Genomic DNA, 20,674 nt, shown 5'->3' with positions numbered 1-20,674 from the left:
TTTGTTGGTGTGGAGGTGTAGGGGTGTGCTGTGATGGAGAGTGGTGTGGTGGTGTGTGATGTAGAGTAGTGGTGTGGAGTTGTTGGGAGATGTTGAGTGGCGGTGTGGAATGGTGTATGGGTGTGAGCGTATAGAGGTGCTCAATTCGAGTTTGCCAGTGCAGTAAAAAAGTGGCAGTAATTCTGCTATTGCCATTTTAACTGAATCGCCAAATTGCAAGAACACCAAACAGGTGGAAATTCTTCCTGCTGTAATTCTGGCAGTAGAATTACGACCAGCGGATTTACTACCATATAATGCAACATCATTCCACCGTATTACACAGTGAAATACCGCCTAACTACTGCACACAAAGGTGGTAATTCAACCATAATGGCATTGCAGGTACCTTCACCTCAGGGGTCAATCCAATTGCATGCAAAAGAATATTCAAGGCCAACACCTTTCACCAAACCCATTTTGAAGCAACATGTAGCCCCTAACTGACATGAATTATGGGCTCCATAATCTGATGTTGTATATTGAGCTGCAGAAACATGCAGTGCAGCAGCTGCCAAGGAGACAGACTCCACATAGGCAGAGGAGACGTGCCAGGAGGAGACCACCCGTACTCAGGGTCAGACCCTCATCCTGGTCAATGACGTGACGGATGACCAGATAACCACACTCTCCCTGAGCAGGGACACCATAACAGAGCTGCTCAGCCTCATACAGCTACATCTCCAGTGTGAGATCAGAATCAGGACTGCCACCGCGCTCCGGCTGAAGCTTGTGGTTGTCCTTCACTTTCTAGCCATGGGCACATTTCAGCACACCGTTGGGATGCTACATGGCATATCACAGCCGACATTTTCAAAAGTAGTGGCACAGGTGCTCAAGGCACTAATGCACATGCACTGAATCATCACATCACTATGCCCAGGACCCCAAACCATGGGCATGCCACCAAGGGAAGTAGCAACTGTGGCATTCCAACTGAATAATGTGTATGAGTACTGCCATACACATATACTGTATGGACAAACACATGTAAGTACATGATGCGTGTGAGCGCAACAATACAAGCCTACATGGGGCACAAAGCTCTACACTCCTGAGTGAACAGCCCATGTCCCACATCACCCGTTCCCTTAGACACAGTGTGCCATGAGTGACCCTGATAGCAGGGTACAGATGATGCACTGCTGTACGTCACATGACCACTGACAATAACCACCTCACACTAACAAACAAAAAGGCATACAATTGACAAGACTGCCCAACTATCCCCAGAACAATCACAATTCAAACGTAGTAGCAGGCCAGTGATATTGAACAGACTAAGGGCAATGTTTCACTTGTGATAAGGTGGCGAAAAAAAAGGGTCAAATGCTTTCCCAGTGCAGCAAGGTTAACAGTACTCCTCCACTATCAGCCATTGTAAGGCCCAGATACCCCTAATGTCATGCAGAGAGAGGCTTGGTGATGCTAGGTGGCACCAGCCAGGTTGGCTGCATCTTGTTAAGCTCTGTTCTATCAAGTGCTGTCGGAGGCCAGCAACCGGGGATTCGGACATGTACACCCTGAGGCAAAGGGTCTGACTGCCCTACATCGAGTGGCGGTACAGGGGGTCTAGAGCAGTGGGGTCTGAGGACACGCAGGAGTGGCTCCCTGTCCTGGGCCTGGACAGGCGAATGGCAGACCTAAGGCAATGCGGGGCAGTGTGCTGGGGTGAAGTGGCCTGGAGCGGTTGTCAGCCATAACTGGTGGCTGACCCTATACCCCCTCCAAACATTATTCTTCTAATTTGGAAGTCCGATGAGGCAGGTTGGGTGAGTCAGAGGGGAATATTGACTCCTGGTGGTGAGGAGGAACATTGTGGTGTGAGGTGGTCCTAGTCCCCGGGCGCCCAAAACAGATGACTCAAATGGTTCATCCCTTCACCATATGCAAGTAGGCGGTGGACTAGCCAGAGGTTGCAGCCCGATCTCTGGACCTTGCGTGCCACACATCCCTGCTGCGACAACAATATTTAGTGACCCGAAGAAGGGCCTTTAACTGGTGTGTTGAATGGTGAAATGGAATAAGAAGCAGGTAAAGCGCTCCTTCTCACAACCAAATCCCTTGCCTAAGAGGAAGTCTGCAGATCCGCATTCAGGCAATAACAGTAGTGGTGAAGGAGATATGGCGGCAGAGGTGGCCTGATAGTCCACGAGGACGAAGCTGAGCCCTACAGTCAGGATTCAGACATGGGAACTAATATATCCCAGATGAAGACAAGGTTTGATTCTGTGAATAACACATTGGACAACCCGGTGGTCAAGATGGACAGCATGCAACATAGGATTGAAAAGTAGAGCGGTTGGATCACCGAGGCAGAGCAGCGCATTGGGGCATTAGAGGATGTTTTTGGAGGAGGCTGGCTGGACACTTTGCAACAGGAGGTGAAAACTATTCAGATGAACACTGTCCAACTGTAATAATGTTCAGGTCCTTGGGACCCTGGAGTCAGTATTGCAGAAGAAAATGGAGGTCTTTACGGAAAGTTTAATTAAAGAGGTGTCGGTGAATCCGCCGCTTTCTCCACAGTTTTTGATTGAGCGGCACATTGGGTGTCTCCAGTAGCATTTAAGCTGACCAGAGCCCAGTGATTGTTCGTCACTTGAACTATCGGGACAGAGAAATCATACCCCGGATGTCCCGGGAACTGGGGGATTGTCAATATCAAGAGTCCAGTGTCTCTTTCTATCCAGATTTCACCCCTGTAGTACAGAAAGACGCCGTGTCATTTGCAGCTGTGATGTGCCAACTTCGGGGCCAAGGTCTCCAATATGCCATGTTATATCCGTCCAGGCTAAGAGAAATTCATGAGAATAAAATCCACTTCTTTACGGACCTGGCGGCGGCAAAGCAGTTTCTTGATACTTTGCTTAAACAATTGATGCTGCAGTCAAGACACTCGGGTCTGGGCGATTTACGCCACTTTGTTTTTTCAGGCTGGGGCCCGGCACTGTTCTTCTTCCTCACCAAATTTACAGAATTGCATTTGTGATTTATAACCTTTACTCCACAGGATTGGTTTCAGTGTCTGAAAAATGCATGTTCTCAGCGTGGACGGTTTGCTGCGTTCAAGCATGTAGTGAATCAGTCCAGTCTGGTTTTAGTGTTGTTTGAAGCCCAGGTACGGTCTACCCTCCTGTTGCGGGGGCGATTGGGCGGTGCACTTGCCTCTCTGGGTGGTTAATCACTTTCACTGTTTGGGGTTGATTTATGTTGGGATAATTGGGCTTTCACTGCCGGGTTGGGGTGGGACTTTGGGGTGGGGGAGTAGGAGGTGGAATGGGAGTTTACTGTTGAAGTGGCTCACGGTGGGACTGTTGGGATTTCACTGCTGGTTGGGGATTGGCAGTGAGGGAGGAGGTGGGAAGAGGGTGGTTGGATTTTGGAGATTTCTGTTAAAAATGGTTCACATTGCTCTGAGCACTGTGCGCAGTACACAATCCTATTTTCAGGCCATGTTGTGCTTGGGGAAGGCATATATGTGTTGGATAGATGGTGACTAAGACACTGATGCAGGAGCCATAAACCCTCCGTGGATGGAACATGCAGGGTCTAAATAATTGCGCCAAAGTGCACAAGATCTTGGGTTATGGGAAGCAACACAGAGCCAAGATTCCTTTACTTCAGGAAACACATTTGCTGTGGAAGATGAATAAGGTGTTCACTAAGTCATGGGGAGATACTCGGTTTTATACCTCTTCTTCACGTGGTGTATCAATCGTTATTCATAAGGTATTAGGCTTCATGCCACTATATCATGAAAACGACCCTGAGGGAGATACGTAATTGTATTGAGGACTCTGGCCAGCCGTCCAGTTACGTTTGTGAACGTGTATGGTCCAAATATTGATGATACAGGGTTTTATGACTCCCTCTGGGTTAAGTGCTTAGCATATTCACACACTCAACTAACTGTTGTGGGAGACCTTAACACAACACTGCATGCGAAATGGGATTGATCCACACCTGGTACAGTCATTGTCCTCGACAGCCACAGCAATACATGAGGGGATGGAAGATCTGGGGATATTGGATCTCTGGAGAACATTACATCATGGTAATGGGGACTTTCCATTCATTCCTCACTTCACGATATGAGATCACGTATAGACTATATAATGGTTGTGTACCTTGTTCGCAACACGAAACGCTCTATGCTGCTGAGGACGTTGTCTCATCTCTCCCCCAATTTTGTGGCAGTTCCAGATGGAGAACATGGTTGTTGCTAGACCCCACTGGCGTTCAAGGGTCAGGCTCTATTGGATGAGGTATACCAGAGTGAGGCACTGGAAATCATAACGTAATTTTTTGCCACCAATACAGGGTCAGTGGCTTCTGTTGGGATCCTCTGGGAAAAATTTAAGGTCTACAGAACCCTGTATTTCTATGGAAAATGGGGTACGCAAAGCGATTTAGAGGAGGCTGGCGGGTCTAGAGGCTGAGCTAAAAGAACTACAGTCCGGGGATGTAGATCAGCCTTCCAGTGAAAAGCTGGGCAGAGATATCTCTTTCGGCGTGGCTGAAATGGAGCTGGCCATGTAACCTCACTGTCAGCGTGGCCTTATTGCTCGAGGAAAGGAAAATCTGCCTGCATCTTTTGGACCACTGCTGTCACTGCCGCCGTGGCATCTGCCACTCTCCTGCTCTGCCTCTCCACAGAGGAGGCCACTGTTCTCGATGCCCCTTGAATGACACCACACGTGGCCTGAGAGTGCCCGAATCGCTCCTGTGTCGTTGCCTTCATTTGCTCCCACCTCTGTTGCATCTGGCTAAGTCGCTGCCAGATCACATCCAGTGTGCTTGTGGAGACTGGTGATGGTGGGTCATTTGACATTTCCCCACAGATACACGAGGCCCGCCATCTGCAGTATCATCATCATCAAGGGTGGAATCACTGTCTTGATCATGGTGCCACAGCAGAGCCCGGCCCGTGGATATGGGCGATTACATGGTAGTGAGGGGCGAGAGGAAGGGAAGTGGAGGAGAGTCAAACTGATGGGGCACGCCTTTTGTGATGACAGGAGGGTGTGGAACAGTATCATGGGAATCCACTGCCCCATTTATCCCAGAGGTTGCAATTGGCACGCTGGTGGTCTGAGACTCTGATACAAATGCAGTTGTGCCTATGTGCGCTACTGTGGCTGTTGTGGTGGTATATATGGCAGAGGTCATGGTGATGGTTGTGGTGGTGGTGACCACAGTGTCACAGCTGCCAGAGGTGGGGATGGCACTGGTGTTATCAGTGCTGGCAGCCTGCAGCTGATGTTGCTGTCTTGGCATCTGGCACAGTGGTGGCTAATGCAGACTTTTGTGTGTGTTTTACCTTTGTCCTACATCCCTGGAGATGTTGCGTGAGAGTGGGGCTGGGGTTTCAGTTGAGGTGTTAGAGGTGCCCCCTGTGCTGGTGCCTTCATGTTCCTCCTGGCAGCCATGGCTACCTGTGATGAGATATGTGAAATGCTATCAGATTCTATGTGCAAAAGTGGTTGTTTGTGAATTGCGTTGCAGCGTTCATTTTAGCCCACCCCATACAGTTCCTGTGGGAAAGGATGTGGATATTTCAAATGGGACCCCTGGGACTTGATAGCTAGGTTCCATGCAACTGGTGAATGCCTCTTGACGACCTGAATGCACTGAGTGTTGTGGGCCTAAAGGGATTTTGTAGTGGCCGCAGAGGGTGACCCAATAGCTTTTCATTCTACTTGTAGATGCATGGATAGGTGGCATATGACCCAGATGTGCCTGTCTAGGCCATTGTATTACATGTTTACGTATGCCTCTATGTTTGAGGGTGATGCTGCATGTTAATGCACTGGAGAGTTGTTGGACGATTCAGAATATGTGGTAACTTATATATTACACTTATGGTAATTTGTACAATGTCCTCTCACTGTCATGAATGGCTCGGTTCGACCTTTCTGGACTTCATGGTCCTTGATGCACCGCGGCATTAACTCTGCAAGCCATCCAAAATGGCTGCCGACTCGAGCTGAGGCGGTCTAGCCTTTGCGTGCACTCGCCAGCTTCCTAGAAAAACGGCATGCCCCTGCGGCTCTGCACGTCTCAACTCTACCCCTACGAGTTACCAGACGTGTTAGAGTTCGCTCTCTGTTATCGTGCATTCTACCTTCCTTCACTCCTGGAACCCCCCCTTCTATTCCTTACCTTTCGTTATCTGCCTACCTGGATTAATTGACATTGTTCCTGGATATTCAAATGCTACCGGCCCGAGGACTCGCGTTTCAGCTTATACAAGTCACGGTCGGTGAAAAAGAAAGAAGCCACATCCCGGAATAACACCAACAAGGATAAAAAGGTGAGAAAGAAGGGAGCTTCTGACACTCACTGCAGGTAAAGTGCTCCAGGGTGTGACCTGCCAGGTGCCCTGCTCATTGAGTTTCTCCATTGTGCATTTAATTGCCAGCCCCAGAGCCCCTTGTACTATAAGTAGTGGTTCTCATGTTACACGTTGCACTTACCAGGCTCAGCTTGGCTGCCAGTAACGCACTGAGCAGATCCTACACCCTCCAGCCCTGCCAGGTGGAGGATGGTGCTGACTGTCTTCTGCCAGGGGGATAGGACCAGCGGCCCCTTGTGACTTCTCCTGCAGCAGCTGTCTCCCTGTGATGCTGTGCAAGGAGACTGCGCACTTTGGTCTGCAGGTCATTTGACCTTTTTTTAACGTTGTTGTCATCCCTGGGTACTGTCCCCACTGCCACCACTTTGTTTCAGACCTCTGACCAGATGGCAGACTTGCGCTGCACTGTGATCTTCCTGCTTCTGGCCCCATACAGCAGGTCTGCCTTTGCCACAACTTCATCAGCCAGTACCGTACGTTTCGCCTCAATGAATTTCAGCTTCTGCAGGCTCATTTAGGGTACTCTGGATTTGCCTTTGTCCACTAATATGGTTTGACTCCATTTCAACGCTTGGATGGGTGCTAAAAGTGCTGCTTTCCAATGGATTGTCTGTTTTTCAAAATGGCCGCCGTTCAGCTTCCCCATTTCAAGTGTAGACTATTTCCGCCTGGCGCTAATTCCACTGATTTTTTACGGAATTACCGATATATATACATATTGATGGTGGTAACTGTAATTCTGACTCAAATTGATGGACTTACTATTTGTTAGTGGATTTTTGTGGTAATTCCACCAAACTGAATTACTGTTACTGCAAGGTGGATTGTCCCATGGCGATGGCTTCATAATATGGCAGTAATTCTGCCAATCACATGGGTGAGCCCAAGCCCAAATTCTGTTACACAGCCATAATTACTACCAAACTCGTTATGAGCCCCAGAATCTTATTAGTTGAGCATGGTGGTGGTCCTGTTGTTGGGGGTGTGGAATGGTAGGGCTGTGAAGGTGCAGGTGTGTGGAGCTATTGTGGTGTAGGGGTGTAGTGGTGGACTCCATAGATCAGAATACCTCTACCTGGTGCCCTGTCTCCCTACCCCACTGCCCACACAGGGGAATAACCTGACCTGCTGTCAGAAGACTGGTGAAAATAACCAAAAATAATCTTATCTGTCCGTGTGCATCTACATCACTGCTCTCTCTGTTGTTGTGTTTTTACACTTGTTTTGGTTCGTTTTGTAACAGAATTTGGGCTTGCTTGCTCAAACCAAGCCTAAATTCATTTAGAAAGAGACCATAAACATGTAAAAAAAATTAACAATGGGTTTTCAGGGTCACGAGCACAACCCGGTAAAACACATTTTTTTAAGTACAGCAGGGTGAGGTGGCAGGAGATGGAGAGAGTGTTTTGAGCATGGTGTATTTGCAGCACCCAAATGTGCCTACACCATAAAGGGTCGTTCTTAGACATGTTGGCCCCTGGTTGGCTGTACTTTGTTACAGTTTGGGTTGATTTTCGCACGTCTGATTTCGTCGCAAGATAATTGCTCGAAAACGAAACGCTCACAGTTCACAACTAAAGTTGTGCTGCAGCATTTCGTTTTTCCCCCCATTTTTCCCCTGCTACAGTTTGGTAATGTGGGGTCACCCCCGTAACCCCTGTACCATCCATACCTGCCTAAATTAGAGAAACAAAAACCAGGAGAATTACATCACCAAAGCGCCGCCCACCGGCCATGCCACATATTAAAAAAAATAAACATCACTACAAAGAAACATAAAAAAGTGGTAAAAACCAGAGCGGGATTCCCCAAGCTAACAATTCAGATTTTCCATACATAAGTTACAGAAAGTCATAATTCTATTAAAGACACAGAGGTGAAGGATTAGGCTTTTCTCACAATTTTACTGTTCAACAGCATTATTAAAACAATAACAATAAAGCGAAAACTACAAGTCCCAACAGTTTAAACTCTTTTTGTAGTTCATCTGATATTGGACTTTCAAAACATGTGACATTAACTACCAATCATCATAGTCCACTGTCCCCTATAAATCCAGTCGACCATGATGATTCCTCATCTTTCCTTGACTGGTCCCTTGTAAACAGTAGCATCGCAGCCAGTCGATGCTGTGAACTGGTCCCTTAGCCTGACATCATGTTCCTGTTGATTTATTATCCACCATAGAACCTGGAACACAAATCATATTTCAGACTTCAGTTCCAAGGGTGGGTAATCGACACGAGTAGAAAAAAAATTCCACATTCGTTTTGACAACATGTAATTTTAACATTATTATCATCACAGAAGACATCTCATTAACATTTCATGACATCGATTACTAGGTGGGATAATACTTTGCCTCTCTGTCTTTAATAGAATTATGACTTTCTGTAATGTATGTATGGAAAATCTGAATTCTATGTCAAGACACATAGGCTCGTATTATGCTTGTTCAAAGCTTACTTACCACCAACGTTGCCACTTTTTCCACTGGCTTAAAATAATGTTTTAAACGTCAATTCTTTCGGCAAATCTGCTGCCTTCATGATGTCTTCTAGTCTGGCCCCTGCCTGAAAGGCCTTAGAGGCCAGTGCTCCTCTCACTGAGCGTACTCCATAGAAATCTGAATCTACTCCCGCTTGGGCCATAACCAATCGAATCAATCTAGCTAGCGTGGATTATTATATCATATTATATCTCTAGCAGGTCCGGAAACCATGCTTGACCCTCCAATCTGGCGAAATCAATACCATGGAAACTCACTCTCTCCTCACCTGTGCCAGAGTCCTTGCGATCATCGCGAATGGAGGAAAGGCATATTCTGTGCTCAGACCCCACTATTGCAGGAATGCGTCTATCGCTTCGCTTCGGGGTCTGGTCTCCAACTGAAGAAACAAGCAATCTGCCTGTTCAACCTCGATGCAAAGAGGTCTGTCCTGCATGGGCCCCATCTCTCCATCAGTTTCTGAAAGACCCTTCATCCAGTTTCCAATCGCTGGCATCTCTGAGGAATCTGGAGTTCCAGTCTGCTACCTTGATCTGACGGCCTGTTTACTATACTGACATCACTGATATCTCTCTCTGCAGGCACAGGTGCCAACATTCTTTCGCTAGCACCGCTAACATCATTGACTTTGTGCCTCCTAGTCTGTTTATATATCGGACTGCTGACACATTGACCATCTTGAGGAGCTTGCAGCATCGTGCCCTCTCCTATGTCCAACATTTCTGTGGGTCTTCCATGATCACCAGCTGCTGTGAGCTGTGCCCCATACTGTGACCCAAGGCCTGATGTAGTATTTCCCTCATGCCGGGTTGTATTCCTTTCTGGCTCACTTGATGTCTTCCCTCTTCACTTGAGCTGGACATTATTTTAAATTGTGTGGAGACAGGTGTACCACTGTTATAAAACCAGGTATCTTGGGCCTGTACTTGTACCCGTCTTTTGTATATTTTTGGGGCAGAAATAATGAATTTTAGTGCTCTGGAGGCTTGTTTGCACCATAAAACCACTTTTTTGGCTGATTTGCCTTCTTCGGCCACCAGGTGGTGCTGTTCTCTCTTCAGCATTAACTACGCTGTTCTATCCCTCACACGCTTTGTTTTGTGTTGCTAGGGAAAACCTTGCACGCTCTGTGTGTTCGTTCTGAAGAACCTTGATCCCCTCAGTGATACGATCGATGGGGGTGGTATGCTAATCCTTTATCTGACTCTGATGTCAGACGCTCCGTGTTGTGGGCAACTGAATAACGTCACAGAAGTTGTAAAGGAGGAGCACCGGAACTTTAATAAGTCACTGTTGTGCTCCTTGAACTTCCATGACTGTAGGGCCCTCTCTGTCCTGTCTAATGCGGTCGCCGGAACTGTTACACCATATGATCGTTAAGCTTCTGCGGACGTTCCACCACAGTTACAGAACGCTGTACGTTACCGCTCTGAACGCGTATGCCATTCACATAAAACCTATATATTCTAACACTAAATCAAGAAAGTAATGCTAGGCACTTAACCGGCTGCCCGAGCAGAAAGGAAAGAGGAGGAACCATCATGGTGGACTGGATTTATAGGGGACTGTGGACTTTGATGATTGGTAGTTAATGTCACATGTTTTGAAAATCCAATAACAGATGAACTACAAAAAGACTTTAAACTGTTGGCACTTGTAGTTTTCGCTTTTGGAGTTATTGTTTTAATAATGCTGCTCGAACAGTAAAGTTGTGAGAAAAGCATAATACGAGCCTCCGTGTCTTGACATAGAATTGCAATAGAAACAGGAAAACCTGGTAAATGAGTGAACTTTTGTTTTCTTCCTCGCCAGACTTCACAATGCCTTGCTTTCCTTTTAAAAAGGGATTGTAACTGTATACACAATTTTCGTCACTCGGCCGTGTTTATATAAAATGACAACGAGACCACTGCATTTTCAGGGACAGTCCTGTAACATTCAGCACCATAAGCCAGATTGCAGAAACATGCATTTTTGCATGGTGTTCGCGCTCATGCAGGAAGAATAGGTATTGCTCATTTACGGCTCAGCAAAGTGGTGTCCTGAACGGCCAGAAACCCGGAGACCCCATGCTCTTCCCCGGAGTTCCAGAGAAGAGCATAAAAACCCTGAGTCTCTGGGCTAAACCCAGAGGTTAGGCAGGTATAGTACCATCCAGAACCCCCTCCCCCTGTCCCCAACGTGTGTCCAGTGAGTCCAATCCTGCCACCCCCGTCCTTTTTAACTCACCCCGCCCCAGCCGCGCCTAACATTCACGCTGGCTCAACCACCCCACCCACATACAGACACCCCGCCCCTTCTCCAAACCCCCTTCTTACCTTCCATAGCACAGCATCTTCCTGTCTCCACTGTGCGCAGTAAACTCATGCGCAGTCCGCAACAGGCTACCGCCTGTCAGGGAATTGTTCACGATGAAATCGCACAATCCCCTTTGTTACTATTACCTCAGGCTATGGTTGATTATTTGGCTCTATTTTGTTATTACTACCTCTGTTTACATTCTACTGGATATAGCTGTAATTGTTTTAGACTGGATTTCTGCTAGGATTGTCTCCCTTTCTCTTGATGGAGGTTACGGAATGTAGTATTAAAAAAGATTAAAATAAACCTAGTACAATATAAAGTCGAAAGGTACTACATAGTCAATTATCAACTCCCGACTTGCTGTTAAAATGATCTAAATCAAACAGTTTTACTGACATCAATTATATCCAGGGGCAGTGAGAGAGACTTATATCTAGTTGAGGGTTTGGAATGCAAGCAGGACAGCAGCAATATCTCCCAGGTCTATCTGATTAACACTATGCAGAAGGCTGAGGAACTGCCTTTCTATGCATGGTGCAACCCCTTTGCACCAGCTCCACAGAGGTTTAGGTTTTGCCTGTTATTTTTTCGCACTTTAAAGTGCACCCCGTTTGTGGAGCAGGACAGGCTTTTGAAATGGGTGAAAACGTCCTCTTCCATTTAGCCTCTCAGCCAAACCTTAGTGTGCCTAAATGGATTAACCAGCCAACCGCAAGGTTTTGTGTTTTGGCCCTGATGTATTCATAATGTATCATCTTCACCAAACTCAACACATACACACCTAGATCGTTTCACATGGTGGACATGAAAGGGCCAATGGTGACCACCTCGGATGGCCCTTAAACGGGGGCAAGAAATATGTGTTGCTTTAAGAAGCTGGTGAAGCCAGCAGCCAGTGAGGAAGAGAGAGATCCCGTGAGAAGCGCATCCCATACTGTCACCGGAAGAGGTGTTGAAAGCGATGACGAGCAGCGATACAAGGCAGATAAGAGTGCTGTGGCCACGCCAGAGGAGGGGCCTAGCCAAGAACGCTCCACTTCCAGTGGGGACCTCATGAGATAATACCCTGCAAGACCGCTATATAGTGATGGGTGATTCAGGGAAGTGTATATACACCCATCTGTAGGTTTGGTGAGTGAGATGTGTTCTGCACTGCTGTTAAGTTATAATGTTATGTTGGTTTGAAGACAATTGTTATGAGTAAAAGCAGGAGTGTTATCAGCGCCCATTTAAGGTAGAGATACGACCTTGCATCATGTTGCCGAGTAAATAAAAGGTCTCACGCGACTCACGAGACCAGTGCACAAAAGAGGCCCAGACAAGCAATCCACACCTCTGTGTCTCTTATTTTGGGGGGGAGGGTCTGAGGACCGCTATAAGCACCGCCAACAACAGTCACTATTTTCAATGCATGCCTGCAGATGGTTCGCTCGTGTGGGGAGAGCTGAATACGCAGCATTGTTGTGTGAGACGATTGGTCAGTGTGTGAGTGCCAAATTGCTGTAGTCATACAATACAGACAGAAGGTCAAATGTACTACTGTAAATGTCTGCGCCTTTGCCCTCGGCAGAGCAGCCATTCTTAACAGCATTTGTTGGCTTTGCGTAATAACTCTCTTGTCATGTCAGCATTTCTATCAAAGACTATTCACTTAGTTTCACCCATGTAAATGTCTATAAGTTTTGAAACATCCCAAGGTACCTCAGATTAATAGGAGATAATTTGGTGCGGAAGGTGTAACCTTTTCCATAGTAAAAAGGACTAAGACGGGGACCAATACCCTCCCTTACCCTTATTATCCAGATAATTCTAAATGGTGCATAGCGAGATGCATTAAAGAATATGAAAGTAGAACAGCAGAGTGCAGAGCAGCTAGTACCACCCAGTTGCTAATAGCGCATAGAAAGCCTTTTCAGGCGGTTGCAACGACCACCACTGCGAGGTGGATCAAAGAGGTTATGCAAGCAGCGAGTATTGATTTGACACATGGCAGCACACACCTGTGAGAGGATAAGACGAGAGCAGACCAATGTGAGAGTTGTGTAGTGTTTATTTAATACTTGAAGGGGCCAAGGACAATATGATAACTAAATAAAATGAAACAAATGTGGGATGTATCCTTCTGGGAGGCTGGTATCTCTCCCACCTCCCAATCACAAACCTTCTCCAGACATTTGCTCTCGTTCACTAGCATGCCAAAGTAATTGCTCGAAAGAGGTTGTCAGAATAATAGGATTGCCTTTCAACCACATCTCTGAGCCTCTCTCTGGCATCACCAAGTCCCTTGGGAAAGCCCAAAATTTGCGGAGTTGCCGTCCACATAGCTTCAGGATTGTGGTGTCTTGGGTATGGATTTCATTCTTTGGTTTCTTTGTTTCTGATAACACAGGAGATCTTGGAGAATCTTAGCCAGTATTGCCAGGTGGTTTCAGATTTCTTGCCAGAAAGGACTTTGGCACTTGGCTCTCAGCGGTCGATCGGCTTTGTCTGGACCATAAGTAGACTGGGTGTGAAGGACTTGGAGGGGCTTGCTGGGCCCTTGACCTTCCGCTAGTCCAAGGGCCCAGATCGTATGGGCCCCCAGCCCACTGTTACTGTGCCCCTCTGTTCTACAGCTCCTACTCCTACCTAACAGACCTTTCTTTAAGCCCCTCCTCAGAACTAGGAAACTCCCCTTGTCCTCCTTAAATCCCCACCACATGCTCATTCCTTCTTCCTTCTCCTCACTCACTCCAGGGTATGTATTTCCCTCTCAGTCCTCTTTTCGCCACCTCTGCTCTTTCCTATGCTTCTCCTCTTCGTCTGCTCCTCCTTTCATCACCCCAGCCTCCTCCAATCCTTTCTTCTCTCTCCTCTGTTCCTCTCAGTATCTCCTCTGAGGTTCTCTTCACCACTTCCTCCTCTCATTTCTTCACCGCCTCCTCCTCTTCTCTTGTCTTCACCACCTCTTCACCTCCATCCTTACTCTCTCCGCCACTTTCTCTCCTCCTACTGTCTCCTCCTCCCCTCTTTCTGTTACCTCCAACCTGCTTCTCCTGCACCTCAAACCTCCTCTCTGCTTTCAGCCTCTCCATTCGCCAGCTGCCTCAAAACCCGCACTGATTGCTTCATCAAACACCCACAGCTATGTGGTCCCTCAGCCTCCTTTCATATGCTCGTGTCCACTCCTCTTGAGCCGGTCTCCCTTTGAGGGTCTGCACATGCGTATGATTGCGTGTCTTAATGCAAATATGTGCTTTCCTTTGGTTAACGTGGGCCTCCCATGGTTCCCAGACCAAGCTTTTACAAGGCCAGTCTGAGATCCTAGATTATTGGCAAGACCTGTGTATGCACCGCCCTGGGCAGTAGAACTGGGGTGGCTCCTTGAGTAGTCTCTCTGGGGATCAATCTCTTTGTTACTGTGCCATTATTAGGTGGTGTTTCCCGGCCACATGGCCTTCCTTAAAGGCAGTACTTCTTACCATCACATTCAGCAATGCTCTGTGTAGTCTTCCATATGTTAAGGTAGAGCAAATGCAGTGAGCCACTGCCACATGACGTAGGTGATCCTCCCCACACCGCCCCTGTGCCCTGCATCACAGAGTGGGTTGTGGCACCCGGCTGCCATGGTCCACCCGTGACACATCCCCAGTATGTAGCCATGTTGAGTCATAGACTGTCCCAACACTTTAGACATGTATAGAGTGTTGCTAATTGTGGTTTAACAAACCTTTATGTTTAATGCCTTCTCACACATGTTTAGAAGAGGGCTCAGTTGACTGCTTATTTCGAGCATGTGCTGGTTGCACATGAAGGGTACACAGATTTACTGTTTGTACATGGAGCATAGAACATCACTACATGACATTCAATTCCTACATGACACCTTTTTTTTTTTAGCCACACTATCTCCCTGATTAGTTCTCCTGCCCACTGCTGGCTCCTTGGGGGCTGCGAGTGTCATCTCCCCTTTTGCAGCAGTGGTAGGGCAGTGGAGTCAGTGGAGACGGCAACTGAGTAGACCGGAGGAATCCTGCCCTTGTATGGATTAATCATAAGACCATAAGGCATTAAGACAATAAGACTTAGGTATTTTGATGGCAAGAAGGGTGCCTTGGGTTGGCAATTCTCCCAAACGGATGGAGGGGGATTGTGTGGTAGTCTTAATGATATCCCCAACTATGCTGGACTTCCTTGTTTCCATACTTAATCCAGTTTGGCGGACCACGGTGACCAGCTTTGTTACAAGTGCATTCCTCCCCCTGGCCGCTTTTTATCCATCCCATATTGCCCCATTTGCCCAACAGCAGGTGTGGGAGGTTCCTAAAATGAGAGGGGGGTTAGTGGCTTAGGGGTCTGGGAGGAGTCTGGGCAGGGAGGGGGACTGGTGTTACTGCAAATCTCTTTGATGCCCTGGCAGGCATTGAGGAATTGGATTGACTTGTTTGCCCCGGGGGTATGACCTTGGATTCTGAGGGGCTTGTGGAGGAACCAAGGGCGAAGAGCTGCCCTACCACGTAGTGCGTGTCCCACCCCCCACCCCTGAGGGCTGTCATGACATTCCTCTGCTGGAATATTTCTGGTGCTGTGTTTAAGTTTTTAAGAAGGGAAGTTGTGACGTGTCTGATGTCTTATGACATCATTTTCTTTCAGGAAATGTGGGCCATGAACCCTGTATGTTTGGATGGATGTCACAGTATGCACCCCAGCGAGGAAGGGTATAAGAGGTCACTATTAGGGGGAATGGCAATTTTGCTTAACTCCTCCCTAAACTACAATAATGTGGAGAGGGGATTGAAAAACCCCTTTTTGCAATGTGTGGCAGTTTTACCTGAGCAGGGTCAGGAACTGCTCTTGGTCAATTTCTAAAATAGCCTGCATGCTTTTGACAAGGATTGTCTAGGGGCACTGAAAGAACTCTTTGAGTTAAAAAAACTTGTCTGTGTTGAATGAGCATACGGTTGTGGTCTTGGGAGGGGATTTTAATGTTAAATTGGGTAATGGGATCCTGATTGATTTGATGGACCTTGGTGAAGATTTTGTATACAGGATCCCTAGCCCCCAATTGTCTGATGAAAGAATGTGCTCTAGGGGCTTGCATTTGAACACATGGCTTGTGGATTGGGGATTCTGTTCATTGACGTGTAGGTCCGGATGTACTAGGCAAGACTACATTTGCAAGTACCCAGGGTACATCTATAATTGATTATTTGTGAATCTGTGTCCAACACTGGCCGCTTATTGTAGACTTTGCAGTCATAGATGAGATTAACAGTGACCACTTGAGGTTGGTTTTTAGTTTGGGTCACTCTGGGATCTTAATAGCTTAGGGTATTTTGTGATATATCAATCCCTTTTTGTAAACGCAGGATAAAATGGGCCAGGCGCAACGCAGGGTCTACTCAGTTCAAGGCGGTCCAACCAAACTTGGACCACATTGTGCGTATCCTCTCTCATGATGCGGATTCAAGGGACAACATGCTTGCATCACAAAAAATATGGAAATCCCTGACAGACTTGTTTCAACACAACTTCAAAACCAGTAAAAGTAACATGCACAGCTGGTTTGATGAAACGTGTAATATAGCACTGAGCAATCTGACGGTGATCCTGCGGAATAAGGCTATTAGTAGCGAAGAGGTTATTAGTGCAAGGTATAAAAGTGGTTTGGACTTAAGAAAGAATTTCCTGGAAAACCTTGCATCGGAAGAACTTTTATTGGCAGTCTCGAACTGGGACTCTAAACAATTCTGGGAATTTGTTGCAGGTGGCCCAGCTTTTAAGAGGGGCAAGACTCCGAGAGAGAATCATGTGAGTTCTAGGGCTTGGTCAGATCACTTCAAGTCTTTGTTTAAAGGAAGAGGTAGCCAGATATGAGTATGGGGAGCAGTGCTCTTTACTTCATTTGACTGTGGAGGTGCAAACTGCTGTAAGTCTGCAATTGCATTACTGGGCGCCTGGCCCAGATGAAATACCCACTGACTTATTTAAGGAGGAATTGTAACTGTGGGGTCCATTATTGACTAATTGTTTTAACTCCTATTTGGAATTGGGGGAATACCCACAGTCCTGGAAAAACGCAATCATCTATCCCATTTTTTAAAAAGGAAGATCCAGGAAGTCCCCTTTTGTACAGGCCCATTTCTTTACTGGACACATCTTTTAAGATCTTTGGACGCACGGTCCTCGAGCACCTGGAACAATGGATCTCCGATAATGACCTCCTCTCAGACATCCAATATTTTCTCCGGCCAGGTCTCGGGATGCGATACCAAGCTCTCAACCTGTACCTGGCTGGAGCATCCTCCATCATTGTGAAGTGTGAACCAATCTATTCGCTGTTCATGGACCTGAGCACAGCCTTTGAAAAAGTGGATGGAGCTACTCTATATCTGGTGCTCGGTTCCATGGGGTGTCCAGTTGAATTGGTAGAAGTATTACAGATTATCCACGAGGATACTAGAGCATGTGTAAGCTTCAGGCGACATGGTCAATGTACGGGTTATTTTGAGATGGCCTCGGGAGTATGCCAAAGTTCTGTTGTAGCCCCGGTGCTGTTTGCTCTCTACATTAATGGCCTACACAAGGCATTGGTCAAGACAATGGCCGACTTTCTTAAGATAGGTGCATTGACACAGTTTTGATTGCTCGCACCCCAATTGCTCTGCAACATCTAATAGACACCTACACTGCTTTTATGTCTGATCTAAAATTATTTGTAAATACTAAAAAGTCAGCAGTGATGTTTGCCCTAACAGGGGAGGAAGGAGGATAAAAATGCGAAAAATGCTGAGCAATGGCGAAACCATCCCACGGGTGGAAACATTCGATTATTTGGGCATCACTTTTAGTGAAAATTGATGGGGGTGTTTTACACATAGAGAAACAGTGCTCTAGAATGAAACAGTCCTTGGGGGGGGGGTTGTCTCGTTTTAAGAACATGCGCCAGGGACAGGCAATTAAGCTCATTTTGGAAGTTTATAGAGCACAGACCAAGGCTGTAACGAACTATGGTGTGGCTTTGTGGGGTAACGAAAAACCCTCACCTATCGAAGTAATAGAGAATACGTTTCTTAAAAAGCTTTTGGGTCTCCCCAGGTCGGCTACGAATGATGCTGTACACACTGAATTGGGAACCCTACACATAGGTGAAGACTGGCATATGGCCCCACTTTCGCACTGGATGGCACTTTGGTCAAACCCAAGAGCTTACCTAACGCTCATGATTATGAAAACCTTGTTGCAGAGCTCATCTTGGCGTAACATACCCTGGCTGAATTTTATTTCCCAGTGCCTACTAAAACTGAATGGCCCAAGTCTGCAATTCCCCTCTGCTCTTTTAACTCTGACTGTATCTAATAAATATAAGCAGATGTTTTCTTGTATAGTTGTGTCTAATAGGAAAACAACTGGGCTTATGATTGAATCAAATAGGAACCATCTGTTGATTCCAGGTCCTGATGGCATCCAATCTTATCTTTTATACCGCAACAAAATAATAGACCGCTGGGCATTGACCAGGGTCCAATTTAACTTTTTATGACTCAGAGCCATCACTAAGAACTGGTTGAGCGATGGGCAGTCCACAGTTTTCCCGGGCTGCAGCACTGCAAAAGAAGATTTGTTGCATTTTGTTTTATTCTGCCCGCTCTACCATGACATCAGAAAGAAAACTATTTTCCCGTTGCTCAAGGTTATAAAGTTTACACAAGCCCATCCTGCTTTGATCTTTTTATTGCGTTCAGAAACAAGCCCAGTTGCGTGGGGATGCTTGGAATTTTTTAGAAAAGCTGGGTATCGAAGGAAAAAGTTGCTTGGGGGCAACTTCTAACCTGTATTCTTAACTTGAATCTTTTTTCACTGCTTTTAAAATTTTGCATGTACTTTGATTTGATACACTTTGTCGATTGTTACTGATGTATTGATGTATTGTTGTTTTCCTCTTGTTTGGTTTATGGATTTTTATCTGAATACACTTTGATGATGATGATGATGACACCTGTTACATTGCCCATGCGTATTGCCTCTCGCAGGTATCAGCGGTTTCTGAGCAGCTGGGTCCATTTGGAAGGCACCAGTGTTACCAGCAGGTTGCCGCCTTCTTCGTAACACCGAATCCTCCAAGAAGGCAGAATTGTCTTGCGATGGTGTAGTGTGGTGGTCCGGAAAGGGTGTCGGTACTGTGTGACGGGCACCCTTATTTCTGGATCGCCACACTTGAGGCCCAATTGTTGCATTTTCCTGAGTCTGTTCTTCACACCATTTGATTTCCTCTTGCTGCACCAGTGCTTCTTTGCAGGTTTAAACATTATCATTCTGCTGGAGTCTCTGAGATTTCATGCAGCCAAAAGAGTCCGCCTTGATTTTGAATTGTGTGCCAAGAATGATGCAAGAAGGTAGTCTGCCATCTTTCATTGAGGATTCACGTGTCTCTCCGTGTAAGGTTGAGAGCCCATCTCCCACACGGTTCTCTGTACCCATCGTGCCAGTCCAAAAATTGGCCCTTATCATATTGGACAAGTTGAACGCTAGCCGGGATGCCAGTGGCACTACCTCCCTGACTGATACACAGGGCCTGCTCATGTAGAACACAACAGACATCGGACAGCAGCTGGCACTGTCTAAGATTAAAGAATGCCTCATCAGATGCCAGGCTGTGACTTTGTAATGATCACTAATATCATTGATTGTTGAACATGTGCAAAGAGAATTCCAGTGGGTGAGAAATGTGTTCTTCAAGTTGTGCTGTGGCAAATTGAGGTGCGCCTGCGATTGGGGCAGCATCGCTAGGCACCTCTGAAGTGTGAGATGATCTTCTAGTCCATGGCAATCATTTCCTTCTCAAGCGACAAATGCTGATGAAATAATGCCCCACAAGAGGAGGGCATGCGTAAAGCACGGAACATGAATGCTCTACCCAGTACATAGTGCAGCAAGGATAACAGACCTATGTTGGTGTTGCTGGCTTAGCCTCTGTGTCACTGTAACTCCCCTTTTGTGTCAGCCTTCAGATCCTTGCATGCACAAGGTGGCTGGTGCTGAAATCCATGCACTTGCCACCTCCTAAAATCACTTCAGGCACAGCACTCCCCTTGTCTGGCAAGGTAAGGGGAGGCCACCCGGGGCTCCACCACAGCCATGTAGTCGGTGCTCTAGCCACTAGTCCAAATGTTTATGGCGAAGTGAAATCTTTGGACCTCGGACTGGTCCAATGCAATTTTCACTGCAAAACATACCTTTGTTGTACAGCTACGGTACAGTCTTTCATGAAGAGCAACATTGAGTGGGAATTTGACAGTGGTGATTGACTAAGGCTCATGAACTGATGCACAATGGGGCTTTTGACAATAGAATATGTCAAAAGATCCATAGACAACATTAACATCAAGTTAGCAGTGATCAAGTGTGCTCTCTCATGTGACCTGTGATATGTTTGTCCATGCTCAAATGCCCCATCACACTGACCTAGTTCTCAGGGGTAGTGT

The sequence above is a fragment of the Ambystoma mexicanum genome, chromosome 4q (genome assembly GCF_040938575.1).
Source record: "Ambystoma mexicanum isolate Mex_15411 chromosome 4q, UKY_AmexF1_1, whole genome shotgun sequence".
Classification (NCBI taxonomy): Eukaryota; Metazoa; Chordata; class Amphibia; order Caudata; family Ambystomatidae; genus Ambystoma; species Ambystoma mexicanum.
Note: the sequence above shows the minus strand (reverse complement) of the source record.